Raw genomic sequence first — 16,361 nt, forward strand, 5'->3', positions numbered from 1 at the left:
TCTTGAAAGTAAAATCAGAGTCTATCCAGTGTGCTGTGAGACTCAACAACGACATTGGACACACGTCTGAGCTCCAAATGTCCGTTGTGAAGCTAATAGCATCGACATTCTCCAATAGTTTGGCGAGGAACTCACACACTTCATTGTGCATTTTCGGGATGGCATTTTCGGTTATATAATGCCGACTGGGCAAAGTATAACGCGGCTCTAGGTGTTCAATTAAACTCCGAAACCCCACATTCTCTACCACCGAAAGTGGTTGGTCGTCGAGCACAATAAACCGAACCAATTTCTCCGTTATTGCTTTTGCAATTTTGCTGTCCTGGGGGAGTTTCTCTCGCCTCTGCATTGACTGTAGCAATGTCTGCTGTTTCAGGGGCTTTTTCTTTGTAGCAGCAGACGCTTGCAGGTAGGCCTGGTGCTGTTCCACATGGTATTTTTTTAAATGTTTAATTACATTAGTGGTGTTATACCGATTAGCATCGCTGCCGCCCCTCGAAACTGTTATTTTGCTAATCTTGCATTCCGCTGATGGACTTTTTTCGTCTTTAAGACTGAAGTATTCCCACACTGCTGACATGACTCTCACAAAGCTACTAGCCAACTGTCATGCACGTGACCACTGGCGACTACTGTTGTCGTCACTTGAGCGACACGCCGGAACGGGCACGCGGATCGGGCACGCGGATCGGAGCCTTTTTTTTTTCTGGTCCGATCTCCGATCCAGCATTCAGGACCAATATCGGGTCGATATCCGATCTCAGTATCGGATCGGGACATCCCTAACTGCAATGTAAGTTGCTTTGGATAAAAGTGTTTGCATTTATTATTATTATTATTATTATTATTATTATTATTATTATTATTATTATTATAGTTAAAAAGAAGATAGATTCATCCATGTATTTATAGTAACCTGTGGTCTTTGGTCACAGAACAGGAAGGTTGTATCCTCCAATGGATTCTGTATTTGACCTCATTAGAAGAATTGTAATAACCAACACATGGTCCTCAGTGTTAGGAGTTAAGTGTAGGAGTAGGATTGGAGTATCAGACTGTTTAGTGGTCACAGACATCATAGTTTTTTACGGGATGGTTCAACCTATTTTCATGATTAGATAAAAATGAATCTTATTTCACTATTGTCCTCATAGTGAAATCCTATCCAGGAAACATTCTTGTGGTGAAGAAAGTGCAAATGCAGGTGCAAATGACTGAGTGGCAGACATTGTATATACTTCTGATTTGTTTCAGCAATTTCAAGGTTTGGTTTTATTGTGTGTTTGATTATATTTTCTGTTTCGTATTTCAACGTTTGCTTTCATTGTAATTCTGTATATTCTCAGTTTGACAATAAATCTGAGTCAAACTTCATTTTCTTTGTATGATTTTCTTTGAGCGGGAAAACGTATAGAGGTGAATGGTTTACTTTTCAAAACAAGTGAGAAAACAGTTTAATTTGGATGGAATGTATACCTATAGTGATCTGTCGGTGAAATATAATTAGTTTTACAGTTTGGTACATGAGAAAGGTCAAATGGCACTGGTGGTGCCAAAAGTTCTCCAAATGGCACAATTTGGTGGTCGGTCTGGACATACCTGTACTAACACCTCTCCAAAGTGTCACTGGCGCACATACTAGCATCTAACTTGGGACAAGTACTAATCATACATTGGAATACTGATTACATACAAAGTCCTAGCTCTATTTGCTACTACACAGTAACATCTATTTTGATTCTGACACTCCACAGGTGTTAGCTTTCATCTGATACCAAGATTATTACAATGGCCCTTATGGTTGTGGAGATATTCTATATTAATTGTGGGCATGTCATTTCCTGCAGGTTATAATTCTGCTTCATTTTGTATTCAGTTAATTATTGATGATTGTATATCTTTGTCATGTGTAGAATGTTATTCTGAAGTCAGATCTGAGCATATCCGCACAAAACCTGAAGGTGGTATCCTGGCATTGGTAATATTTAGTGATGCTCCGATCTGATCGGCGCCGATCGGTATCGGCCGATATGGCCTTGATCGGTTTTGATCGGAGTTCTCAAAACAGCCGATCAAACACGACCGATCAGTTTACAAAATGGCGCCGCCAGTCTGGAAATATTACACAGTGTCGGAAAGAGACAACAAATATGCAGTTTGTAATGTCTGCTCAAAAGAAATTCCTCGCGGAGGAACGCACGCAAGGACTTTCAATACCACGAATATCATACGGCATTTGCTGCGTTCGTCGATTCGCTCCGAGAGCGCCGAAGCGCACACTGGGCTCGACGTCATAAAGGGACCGAGTGCTTTGATTGGACGAGAGGCGTTCCACGAGTGCTGGTCAGAGTTCCAGCGCGACTTCACGAGCGTAGTGTAGGTAGTGTTCAGCGACGTCATGTGACCCCGCGAGCAGGAAGTCACTAAGCTAGACTAAGGTCCATAGCAACAACAACTATTAGCGCGCGAGTTTTAGGTCTTCCTCTGTGCACCTTGCACAAGTGTAGATAGCGAGCGACTTTTCAGCATAGCAGGACATATTTGAGATGATAAGAGGAACAGGCTGAGTGCCAAAAACGCTGAGATGCTTGTATTTCTCAAGGCTAATCTGCCAGTGATGCTGCTTAAGTAAGGTTTGAGTCTGAAATCTCCTTAGGTGCAATGTTTTGTTTTTTTGTTTTATTGATTATTGCTGACTTGCTGTCTTATCTCCTCCTAAATATGACTTGAAACTGACTGACTTGAAACAGTATTTTATATTTGGCTATAGCCTGTTTATGTTGCAGTTTAGTTTGGGTATGTTTATTGTTCCTCAGGAAAGCTACAGTATAAGCTCAAAGTTCTCTAAGAGCCCCTAGTTCCTCTCATTCGAGTGGAATGTTGCACATTTGATGTGACAGTGTACATTTTATTTATTATGATTTTCATTTTCACATTTTATTTGTTTTTCCTGAAGTAAGCTACAGGTGGTTGTGAATTCAATAAAACAGATGGTTGTCAATTCATGATACTTTCTCATCTCCTAATTTCATTTGAATACTTAATATACAATGTCAATGGTGTTAAGAATAATTAAAAACATAAATAATGCTACACAATAAATAGAATGCTTCAATTGCCATTTTCGACGCTGTGATCGGTGATCGGTGATATCGGATCGGCAGATCACTGATTCCAGTGATCGGTGATCGGTGATCGGCACCAAAAACCCTGATCGGAGCATCTCTAGTAATATTTTTCAGGTAGTGGATGAGCACAGCGTGCCAGGAAAGGACCATGTGGACAGCCTGGCAGAGTATCAGGTGGACCTGAGGACCCAGACCAGCCTAGTCCTCAGCAACCAGGCTAGAGTAGGCATAGAGTGTGATAGACCCAGGTCTAGTAGTTTGGTCACTAGCCTGTCTGGAAGGATGGTGTTGAAGGCGGAGCTGAAGTCCACAAAGAGCAGTCTCGCGTAGCTGTTTCCCCTCTCCAGGTGGGATAGAGTGGCGTGGAGAGTCGTCGCGATGGCGTCCTCTGTGGACCTGTGGGCTCTGTAGGCGAACTGGTATGGATCCAGGTTGGGCGGGAGGCGTGTGAGTATGTGGGCCCGGACTAGTTTCTCGAAGCACTTCATGATGATTGGTGTGAGTGCCACCGGGCGGTAGTCGTTTAGGCAGCTCACCGTGCTTTTCTTCGGGACTGGGATGATAGTTGAGGTTTTCAGGCAGGGTGGGATGGTGGCCTGGGACAGGGACTGGTTGAAGATGTTGGTGAAAACCCCGGCCAGCTGGTCGGCGCAGTCCCTCAGCACCCGTCCCAGGACGCCATCCGGCCCCGAGGCTTTCCTGGGGTCCACCGCCTTCAGCACGCGTCTCACTTCATGCTCTGTGAGGGTGAGGCTGCTGAGAGCTGGAGAGAGTGGTGTTTGTGTTGTGGTTACCTCCGTTCGCCCCTCGTCGAACCGGGCGTAGAAGGTGTTCAGCTTTCCCGCCAGCAGGTGGTCGTCCTCTGCGGCTGTGAGCCTGTTGGCTCTGAAGTTTGTCATGTGCTGAACCCCCTGCCACATCCGCCTGGAGTCGTTGCTCAGGAAGCATTCCTCAATCTTCTCTCTGTGGTCTGCCTTGGCCTCTTTGATGCCGCGCTTTAGGTTAACCCTGGTGGTGCTGTACAGCGGTGTGCTCTTCCCTGCGAAGAAGGCGTTGTCCCTCTCGTTGATCAGTTTTTGGACCTTCCCAGTCATCCATGGCTTCATGTTGGGGTAGTTCCGGACCCGTTTGTCCACGGTGACTGAGTTGGTGCAGTTCACTATGTGGTTCAGAACCGACGACGTGAACTGTTCCAGGTCCTCATGCTCATATTCCTGCCATGGGGTGTCATTTAGGCAGATCTGCAGTGGAGCGGACCCTTCTGGCCAGGTTCTGACAGTCTTAGTGGTGATGGGAGCACTTTTCCCCATGGTAGTGTATGCTGGGATCAGGAGGATTGACACATGGTCAGACATGCCTAGATGAGCTAGCGGTCTAGCCTTGTAAGCACGTTTGATGTTGGTGTCCAGTGTTTTTTCTCCTCTTGTTGCACATTTAACATGCTGATAGAACTTGGGTAGTACTGCCTTCAGGTCGACATGATTGAAGTCTCCTGCTATAATGTGAATTGCCTGTGGATCTGTGCTTTGTTGACCACTGATGACGTCATATAGCCGCGCCAATGCTAAGCTACCGTCTGCATTTGGTGCAATATAAACGCTTGTAATATACACTGCATTGAATTCTCTCGGTAGGTAAGTGGGTCGGCATTTAACAGTCAAGTATTCCAGGTTTGGGGAACAGTGGCTACTTACAGTTTTCGTGTTTAAGCACCAGCTATATAATAATATATAATAATAATAATAATATATATATATATTATTAATAATAATAATAATATAATGATGCCGCCTCCGCGAGTCTTACCGCTGATCAGCGTGCGGTCTGCGCGGTGTAAGGTCCGTCCTTCCAAGCTAATCGCGGAGTCCAAGATAGTTTCATTTAGCCAGGTTTCAGTGAGAATAATCACACAGCTATCTCCCACGATGTTATTTTTGGCAACCTGTAGTCTCAATTCATCCATCTTATTCGTCAGGGACCTGACGTTGGATAGGAAAATACTCGGCAAAGCAGGTTTGTCTGGGCTCCTCTTTAGCCTAGCTAACAGGCCTGCCCTGCAGCCCCGTCGTTGCTTGCGGTCCTTACGCCGATGTTTGCGCCTCAGGGTAGGGACTGAGTACCAAGGTTCTCCCGGTTAGCGGGGGATCTCGTGATAAATCCTTTGTTGCTTCAGGAACTCCGCTGTTACTGTCTTCTCGTTTTGCGTGCCAACTTCTAGTAAGTCGTGCCTGCTGTAGGTACTATTTACACAACCGTTCCCTATAAGTACTAAAATAAAAATGTACATACAGCCATACAGCCATCTGCGCGCATACAACAGTTACAACAGTTACAACAGTTACTGTTACTGATATTTACTCCCCCCTCCCTCCAGGTGAGCGTCTCTTCCCATCCATCCTCAGCATGCACCCCAGCATCGCCCCCAAGGTCACGGGCATGCTGCTGGAGATGGACAACCGTGATCTGCTGCGCCTGCTGGCGTCTCCTGAGGCGCTGCGCTACCAGGTGGATGAAGCGGTCGCTGCGCTGGAGGCCCACTGGGCTGGAGGCCCACTGGGCTGAGGAGGCTGTACAGAAAATTGGCCACTTCCCAGAGTTCCAAGCGGCTAACGCATAAAAAAGGAGACCCGGACTATGAAACAATACCGATTCACCGATGAAATAAAATGTTAGCATTGAAAAAAAACGATTACGAAATGAATAAATTATTTCATTAGGAAATTAAATTGATGGACTCGGCTGTGTCTAGAAAAGGGTCAACTGGACCTTGACGATAAAAGTAAAAACCCTGGTTGGACTAGATAGACCAACAACAAGGCCTCCTAAGTGGTAACTGGACTGCACTTATACAGCGCCTTTATCCAAAGTGCTTTACAACGGCCTCTCATTCAGCCATTCATCACTACAATGCCTCTCCAATCTAAGTTCCTGTCCGAGCTTGACATGCACACCTACAGGCTTTTGCATCTCTTTAAAAAGAGAGGAGGTGTGATCGGCAAAAAAGTGATGGCAATCCAGGAAGCCATGGACAAAGTATGTACATTTATTCCAGAAAAAATATTTGATAGAATAATGTACCCCAATTCTTTGTACTCTAATATGTGTTGCATGATGGTGATTAAAATCAAATGTAATGTGGTATATTGCCTGCAAATGATGTACAGTTCTTGTACAACAGTGATGTTGGTGTACAATTATGCAGTAACCACAGGGCACAGAGGACTTTTGTCATACTCTCCACCCCTGCCTCTAGACTAAGCTGACAATCTGCCCTGCCTGGACCCCCCTCTTGACATAATTTCAGTCCTTCTGTTTAGGTGGCCTGGGATGGTGGCTTTCTGAGACCATTTTTTAGCTGCACTAAAGGGGCACTTCCTCCATTAGCAATCAGCTTTCTGTCCTTCCCTAAGTGTCAGTACATTACAATGAAGGTGGGTTTTCTGCCCTGAATCTTCCCTTAGCTTCCAAAAAAGTTAATTAAAAGTAACATTTAAAATCTGGACAAATGATGTCATATGACGATTTTGACATCTTTATGACATAATTTGTGTAGTTTAAAAAAAAAACATGTTATTTTTTTTGGAAGCCCAGGGAAGATTGAGGTCAGGAAAACCACCTTCATTGTAATGTACTGACACTTATGGAAGAACAGAAAGCTGATTGCTAATGGGGGAAGTGCACCTTTAAAGGAAAAACACCTTTTTCAGTCTAGCCTATTTGCCACCTTCCCCACCTTCCCCATTGTACGACAAGAACATATACAATTTTCTTCTGTGCATTCTGTATGAACATTTTGGAAATCCAAAGAATTACCCAAGTTTAGCTGTAAGAACTCAATTGAATGGGCTCCACTAGCAATGCTGCAACAATGCTAGCGGGGCCCATTCAGTTTAGTTCTTGCAGCTAAGATAGGGTAATTCTTTGGATTTCCAAAATGTTCATACAGAATGCACAGAGAAGAAAATGCCACATGTTCTTGTCTCACAATGGGGAAGGTGGTAAATAGGCTAAACTCCCCAAAAGGTGTAGTTTTCCTTTGAACATTGCAGTGATCTAACACCCCTTGTCGGTTGTTATGACAAATGAAATACCGGTAACTCTCTTTCCAGAATGATGACATTGACTTTGGAAGGGAGTCCATCCTCAAGGGTCTCTGTGTGTACCTCAACGAGAAGCCAGATTGTCTGGTGAGGGAGTAAGATGTAAGTCCAACTAAAGTGTTCAAGTTCATAATTCACTATTTTGAACTAAGTTCAGTCCCAAAAAGTCCCTTTTTATATGTGTACCACAAGCTATTGCTACAGTCTATTATAGAATCATAGACAGTGATTTAAAAAGTTTTGTTTTACCACTAAACCAATGTCAATAATTTCCTTTTATGCATAAGATGCAGTAATGCAGTGTCATTTATAGCAACATAATGGGTAGAGGCTAGTTCCCATCGATGCAGAGCCTGTTAACCCCACATGATTACCAGCCCTAAGCCTAAACCTAATCCAAACATTACTTGACACTTCTCTCACTTGCTCCTGATGCTCGCGCGACAGCCTTAATCGTGTGAAACACTGATAGTAGCCTATAATGAGCCTCAAGGCGAAGAATCTGAATCTAGCATTGTTTTGTAGTCGAGTTAGGCTAGCCTACTTTTAATTCTCATTGATTTATCTTCCTAAATATGAACTACAGGTTCACAGCCCCCCAAAATGAACTAGTTCACGTTCACCAGATTCAAATGGCTGTGTTCAGTTCAACATTCTTGGAAGAAAAAAAATCTCTTTTGAACTCATTCATGCACAACATTTTTCCAAACCAACGTTCATATTCCAAGTAATGTATCTTGACAATCTTTTTCTCCAGACTGCAGACGAAGCCACCATCCAGGATGGGATCGAGGCGACCACAGTGGGGATCTTCAATATAAAGAGTGACGACCCAAGTGAAGGGGACATCGGTATCGTCCTCGAAGGGCAGGCTGTACTGCGAGACCTCCCAAGCGTGCCCTTCGCAACAGCCATGCTGTTTGGTCTAATCTATAATTTAAATCTGGGCTACCCTGCAGAACTGAGGTACACTTTTGAAGTTGTACAGAAAATCCTAATGCAGCTGGATGGCAGTACACTGTCAAAGAAGGCACAAGCCTTGAAACTCAAACTTTTTGAGTGAGATGTGAGGTCAGTAACCTCTATATATATATATATATATATATTTATTTTTTTTTCAATATACTCCTCCCTGAACGTTCAGACACGAAGTGACTGCCAGCAGCTCCAACCTAACCAGTTAATTGTCGATGTCATGTAAAGTTTTTAAGCTGTCCCAATGCACAGACAATGTTCATGTCAGTTCTACTGGTGTTACGGGGATCGAGATTTTGTTTATTTAGTGAACCATTCAGTAAACTTAACTGTTTCCAGTGTTAGTGTGTACATTCTTTTGCCACACTGTGCCAGCAGCTCCAACCTAACCAGTTCATTGTTGATTTTTTTGCACAAATAACATTTTTGTAATTGTACTACTGTACTATGTAAAGTTTTAAACCATTCAGTAAACTTAACTGTTTCCAGTTGCCCATTACATGTGTTTGAGTCAAGTGCACTTATGCATGACAAATAAAGATGTTTTCTTAAAAATAAGTGATGTTGTACTGTAATATCAGTTTTAATGTCTCTTTTCCAATTAGAACTAACAGAACAGAACTACCTGTAATGTACTATATTGACCATGTCAAGGCATGTTCGGTTACTAGGCAATACCATGCTGGATCCAGACGAACTTCCTGTTAGCTAACAAAGTACTAACCCAGTATCAGCTGACTCACAGGAAGTTCAGTAGCAGCCAGGTGTTGCCCAGTAACCAAGCATTCCTTGAAATGGTCAATTCATTCAGAATTTGGCAAAATGTGAATTTAGTAGTATGGGTACTGTTGTATAATATTGTGCATACTAACTGATCCAATATTGATCAAAGATCAGATCAATATTGGATCAGTTATATGTACAATATTATACCACTGAAAAAGGTGTTGCATCTACCTCAATGAATCATGGACATCGGTTTGCGTAGTGTTGGTGGTATAACCACTCTTCTGTGGAGTACTTGGGACATGTCATTAGTGCCGAGGGCCTACACACGGCCCCATCCAAGGTCGCAGCCATCATGGATGCACCGCCACCCCAGAACGTCAGTCAGTTGCGTTCGTTCCTAGGGCTGCTCAACTACTACGGTCGTTTCATCCCAAATCTATCATCGCTACTAAAGCCACTACATGACTTACTCCGCCAGGACAAGGCGTGGGAATGGAATAAAGCATGCCAGGAGGCTTTTCAGAAATCAAAGGATGTGTTAGTGGGGTCAGAGGTCCTAACCCATTATGACCCGTCACTCCAAATCCAGCTGGCCTGTGATGCATCTCCATACGGGGTGGGTGCAGTTATCTCACACATAATGCCAAATGGGGATGAAAGGCCCATTGCCTTTGCTTCAAGGACTTTAAACAAAGCCGAAGCCAATTATGCTCAGCTGGAGAGGGAAGCGTTAAGCATCATTTTTGGCGTTCATAAATTCCATCAGTACTTATATGGACGGAAATGTACACTCCTTACCGATCACCGACCTCTTATAACCATCCTTGGACCACATACCGGGATACCGTCTCTCGCCGCAAGCCGTCTGCAACGATGGGCGCTGCTGTTGTCTGGGCATTCATATGTCATAAAGTATCGTAAAGCAGACTCACATTGCAACGCCGATGGCTTATCAAGGTTGCCACTCCCTGTCACCAAACCAGAGTTGCACACTGAGCACGTTGCCTATTTCAGTCAGGTGGATGATGCGCCAGTTTCAGCTGAACAAGTGAAGAAGGCCACACGCAATGACCCGGTCTTGTCAGCTGTCTTGGACATTGTTGTAAAGGGCCACTCTGGCAGCAACGACGGTGCTTTGAAACCTTACCTCGCGATGAGGGCGGAACTGACGGTGCAGTCTGGATGTTTGCTGTGGGGAAGGAGAGTGGTTATACCACCAACACTACGCAAACCAGTGTTGCAGCAACTCCACTCAGGACACAGTGGAATAGTAAGGATGAAGGAAATAGCAAGAAGCTACTTTTGGTGGCCAAATATGGATGGACAGATAGAGGAGATAGCAAAAGCCTGTTCCTCATGTCAGAAAATCAGGAACAATCCTCAACTAGCTCCTCTGCACCCCTGGAGCTTTCCAGAAAGGCCATGGCATCGTGTGCATATTGATTTCGCAGGACCTTTTGAGGACAGAATGCTACTTGTCGCTGTGGATGCACACAGTAAATGGCCTGAAGTGGCTATCATGAGATCCACCACAACAGGAAAGACAATTGAGAAGCTGGGAGAAATGTTCAGCCGTTTTGGATGTCCCGTTCAACTCGTCTCTGACAATGGACCACAGTTTGTGTCCCAGGAAATGGCTGCTTTCGTGCAAGCAAATGGCATACAGCACATAAGATCAGCACCTTATCACCCGTCATCGAATGGCCTCGCTGAAAGGTTTGTGCAAACGATGAAAAATGCATTAAAGGCATCACAAGGGCAGGGAACCCTCCATCAGCGGCTGCACAGATTCCTACTGACGTATCGCAACACGTCACATGCAACTACAAAAGTATCACCTGCCAGCTTGTTGCTACAAAAAGAGCTTAGATCCAACTTTGACCTCCTGAAGCCAACGTCAGTGAAAGAGACAGTTTCACAGCAGCAGAAGAAACAAATCCAACAAAGAGGACGAACCAAGTTCAGAGTTTTCACTCCAGGTGAATCTGTGTTGGCAAGGAATTACTGCAGTGGACCTAAGTGGATTCCTGCCACCATCATTGCACAGACTGGACCGGTATCATATACGGTTCAAACTGCTACTGACATCGTCTGGAGAAGGCACATCGACCAGCTATTGCAAGCTCCAACACACACCCCGCTGCTTGCCAAGGACCCTCTCGATACAACGCCTCTTGATCTACCTGCAGAAGTTTCAGATTCTTCTATGCCTGAGCCTGAGGTTGCTGCCGCAGCACCTGACTCTCCAATCAAAGAGACTGTAACACCTCCGCCTGATTCTGCCTCTGGTCCGAGCCCACTACAGAGACACAGAGACCCTGAGGTTCCAGCTGCACGGCGATATCCTGAAAGACAGCGGCGGCCTCCTGATCGTTTGGTCTTATAGCTTGACTTACCCAATTCAACTGGAGCAGAATAATCTCCATGGGTATAGTCAGGGGTTTGAGGTGGTCTACCCTCACCCCAGGATTGTTATTGTTTTTGTTACAGGCATCTATATAGTTATGGTGTTATTTGAAGATTTTCTAGCTGATGTTAAATGGGACATTTATTGTAAGGGGGGAGGAGATGTGATGTATTCACTGTTGCTATGGTTTTGTTAACGCTATGCATCCTGGGTATACGCTATGCATCCTGGGTATTTAAGATGCCATGTTGTTCTGTGAGTTTGATCTAACGTGGGTGTAACCAGGGAGTAGCTAAAAGGACTGTAGAATTTAGGAAGGGCTGGTTATCTAACTAACTCTGAGCTAAATAGGCAGTGTAGGAGGATACAGGCAGGGGGCGCCAGCAAACCGTTAGACTAGCAGTACTATCGTTAGCATTAGCAGTAGGATTAGCATTAGCATTAGCATTAGTGTTAGCTAACAAACAACTAAACACACAGCAACGGTATCCCATATGAACAAACACATTTATTTACACAACTGATATATACATCCCCATATCTATACTCCCTCCCCGCCGGCCACACACACACTCAATCACTCACTCACAGTACCTAGCCTGGAAAAGGCTTAGAGTCTGGCGCTGCAAGGAGCGCGTTGAGGCCTGGTTGGAGCTCGCATGTGCTTCGAGGAAGGCAGCAGACAAAGGGGGGGGGGTGACGTAGCAACGCGAAGGGAAAGGGGCTTCTTCGTGGTCCACGACGAGGGGTGAAGGCTCCGGTCCGGTTGTCCACGGTCGGTCGCAGTCCACGCGTGGAGGCGACGGCTCTGTCCAGCTTGGTCTCGCTTGGTCCAACGTTCGCAGCCGGCTGCTGGCAAGGCTGGCTAACGGGGACACAGCTAAACGGGCTATCACAGTTGTGAACGCAATAATCACTTGGCGTCTTCAGCTTCAGCACGGTGTGCGTTTTACTGACTCCGCCATCTTAGGTCGACTTCTCGTTTCTCTCTCTCGTTACTCTCTCTCGTTACTCTCATCACTCTCCTTCTCGTCACCCTCACCACAGACCACTTCCGTCGCTATATATACACCACCGAACCTAGCATCCGGGTCACGGACACACCCCGGATATACCACGTCATTGAACATATACATAAACATTACAATAACAATACACACACCTTCATGAAACGTACAGGAATAGTATAGAAAATAATAAAGGAAATAACAGGGGCTGATTCGGGGAAACTAAACTGGCTCTAAACTGTGGGCCTTCATAACAGCCGCCCCATGAAACCCTCGGTTTCATTTAACTAGGGAAGGCACACTGGCTAGGCTGCTCTAGCAGCGTGAGGTATGAGGTGATAGTGTCCTTCGTAATTTGAGGGAGCTCAATCAGGCGTGCCACAGGTCGGGTGTAAGTGCGACCACCAACGTCCACGATGGCCGTCCGCACCCTTCCATCCGGACCCGGCAGGACCTTGGTCACTCTGCCTGTCTGCCAGGCCGCGCGTGGAAGGGACTGGTCGATCACCAGTACCACGGCACCTTCGGACAAGTTGTCTCTCTCCCTCGTCCACTTCTGCCTGACTTTTTTGTCAATCTCCATCTGCTTTCTGGAAGACTCCAATTCTCTCTCCAGCCCAGCTATCTGGGTTTTCAGCATGTCCCTTTGCTGCTCCACATCCAACTTCTGATCCTCCATAGGTCGGAACTTCCTCTGGGTGGCCTCTCTCAACTTCGTTTGCTTGGCAATCTCCTGACGCATCTGATTCACCTCCTCCTCCTTAATCCTGAGGTCAGATGCCCTTTGCTGATTGTCCAGGGACTGTTGCTCCATACTCAAGGCGTTGTGCTCGTTCTCCTGCTGGAGTTTGGTGTTTCTGACTTGCAGCTGCTCCAGCTCCTTTGTGGTTCTCTCATGGTTGATATTCTGCTCCCGCAGCTGCTGCTCCAGCCTCTGCTGCTCCTCTCTGCTTCGCTGGCCCGGCTGGTTCAGCACTTTGATGTCCGACTGCTTGGCGTCCAGCTCCGTGTGCAGCTGCTTCACTTCCTTCTCCAGAGACGTGATAGTAGTCTGGTCTTCCTGGGATAGCTTTAGTGCAGTGGCAACCTTCACTGAGTTGGTCACTGTCTCCGCATTCAGCTCTCTGCATTTTGTCATCAGCCGCTTCTCACTCACGTGGGACTTCAACAGGGCACTAGTCAGCTTCTCATATTCAACCCTGAACTTATCCAGGCTCTTCTCTCCGACCAGCTCATCGAGGACCTCCTGGAATTCCTTCTGCAGGGAATCAAAGCTGTTCCCCTCTCCCTCGGGTTTCTGGACGTTATCCCGTAGCGCCGCATTCATGGAGTCCACCCTGGTGTGAAGGCAGTTGATGGTCTGCACTTCTTCGGTTCGGACATGGAGGGATGACGTAGCTCTCCCGTTTCTATCTCTCCACTCGGTAGCGCCTTGGAGGGCCCACCCAAGCGCAGTCTTAACAGCCATCGGGCAGCCTCGTGGTCCTCTCAGCGGAGGACGGAGCGACACGATCAGTGCAGCGTTGTCCGAGCCGATGAGAAGGGTTGGCTCCGCTCCTTCTATCGGACGTAGGTCTACTCGCCGTAGGTGGGAATATCTTGCGCGTAATCTCTCCAGGGGGTAGTCGTAGCGGGAGAGCGCTAGCTGGTCTGCGGTGAAGACATTCTTAAGCCGATATCTGTCCGACGGCCGCCCCGCCGGGGAGATAGAGAAGTTGATCCTCGCCCCGGTGACCTCTTTAAGGTCGCGACGTATCGTGCGCAGAGTCAGCTTCTCCTCAGTCCCTTGGAGCCCCAACTGGCGCACTGCCTCCTGGAGAAGGATGGTCCGTTCCGACCCGTCGTCTAGAACGGCGTACGTGTCGTACACAGCGTTGTTGTGGTGAAGTCGGACCTTCACCACCTTCAGTAGGACCTTGGAGCCGCTGCTCCGGGCTGGGTCTAGGTAGTAGACAGGTGTTGCCTCTTCCGGTGCGCTACCGGACCTAGGGCTTCTGGTGCCCTCCGTGGACCTGGCGAGGGAGACCTCGTGTAGGATGTTGAGGTGGACCTCCTCACAGCGGTTGCACTTTCTCCTCAAGGTGCAGTTCTTAGCCAGATGGTCGCGCCCACAGTTCCAGCACCTCTTGTTCTCCTCGAGCCACCTCTGCTTGGCCTCGGTACTCAGGTTGTTGAAGTCACTGCACTCATTGAACCAGTGCTCGCTGGTGCAGTACGGACATGGCGGTGGACCTCTCCGTCCCTTTTGAGGGGGTTGAGAGGAATCCTTTCCCTCAGGTCGGGCTTTCCTCTCTCTCCGAGGCTCCTCCTCCGTGTGCAGCACTCCTACTGGGCGTCCTCTGTTCGAGCTCGGCCCGTCCCAGCGGTCTCCCTTCTCCCTCTCCTTCTTCGGCTCAGCGTAACCCATGGCGTCTACGTTGGTGTCATGCACTTCCTCCAGTAGGAACTCCGCGAAGGCAGCCATGCTCAGACCCAACTTCCCGGGGTTACGAACGCGCTGCTGTCGCCGGAACCTCTCCTGCCGGAAGCGTGGGATCTTGCGGAGCAGCCGCTCTACGTTGGAGGTGCTGTTGATCTCGCTGGCGCCAGCTGGGCCCTGCGTCTTCAGCATTCCAACCAAGGTGTGCACGCGGAGCGCGAAGTCATCCAGCGCCCGGTCATCCTTGATGGGGGCCTGCTGTTCGAGGGCTTGCAGTTCAGCAAGGGCGTGGTTCCAGGGACGACCGTAGCGGGCATCCAAGTCGGCGAGCGCTCTGGTGTAAGGTGTCGGTGCGGAGGCATGGGCCAGAACCATGTTGTGGGCTCTGGGGTTCCTCACATGCTGAAGGAGAATCGCATATTTGTAGGACTCTGAGCAGGAGTCGTCCAAGAGCGTGTCTAGGCAGATGCGTAGTTCCACATACTGGCTCCTGTCCTCGTCCTTGAAGAAGGGGAACTTGGGTCCCTCCACCTGGGGAAACATCCTGTAGTGGATGATCGGGGCTGGAGTGACTGTCTGGGTGTCCGGCCTGCATGCCTTTTGGTTCACTGGAGGACCTAGGGGTGTGCTACGCTCTTGGGGAATGGCTCCCCTCCCGGGCAGCGACGCTGGCTCCCTCTGGGCCGCGTAGCGGTCGGGTCCCTGGTCCTCTTCCTTCAAGGTGGTCAGCTGGGCCTGTAGTTGAACAGTCATGGCGGGGGTCATGGAGCCATCGGCGGGGGGTTCAGGAGATGGCACTCGAGAGGGCCGTGCGGATGATGCTCTGGAGCTACGGGCCGACGGAGCTCTGCTGATGCACACGTCGCGCATGGTCTGCATCACTTCCGCCATCGTCTCCGCGTGCAGGTGCTCTCTCTCCATCTGGAGGCGCTCGCTCCTCTCGGCCGCGCGTTCCGCCCCCTCCATCTGGAGGCGTTCACGCTCGAACTGGAGGCGTTCCCGCTCTAACGCCATCTCGGCCTGTTGGCGCATACACTCTGACAGCGCGGCACTACTCCCTCTGGAGTGCATGCTATCCGCCCCAGAGGCAGAACTGCCCACGGAAACCCTGGACCGGGAGGAAGCCACTGAACGGCAGGAGCTAGGTCTCGAGCGCGCCGTACTGGGAGGCAGATCGTTAAGGCTGAGGCCCTCCCTCTTCCGCCCGCAGGCGCTGTCAGACCGGGCCTCTCCTTCCGGCTCTTCCGTTTCCACGGCAAAACCCTGCTGTTCTGCCATCTCATCCTCAGGCTGGTGCTCTTTGATGGCTGTCTCGGTGCTAGCCACCCGCGCGCCGGCGGACACCTCGGCCTCTCCGACCACTGTATCCCGTGGAGTGCGCTCCTCACTACTACTCAGTGAGCTTTCGAGCTCAAGCTCATACTCTTGTAACCTCGGAGGCAACCGCGGGACTCTCTGTGGTCGTGGCTCTGGCTCAGGGCCCGGAGAAGGGGGGGTAACTGTCTTGTCTGGTTGGCTGCGCTCAGCCATGCTATCACTACACAACCTATCCGGCTCGAAGGACCAATTGTAACCAGGGAGTAGCTAAAAGGACTG

The sequence above is a fragment of the Nansenia antarctica genome (assembly GCF_963989245.1).
Source record: "Nansenia antarctica genome assembly, chromosome: 16".
NCBI lineage: Eukaryota > Metazoa > Chordata > Actinopteri > Argentiniformes > Microstomatidae > Nansenia > Nansenia antarctica.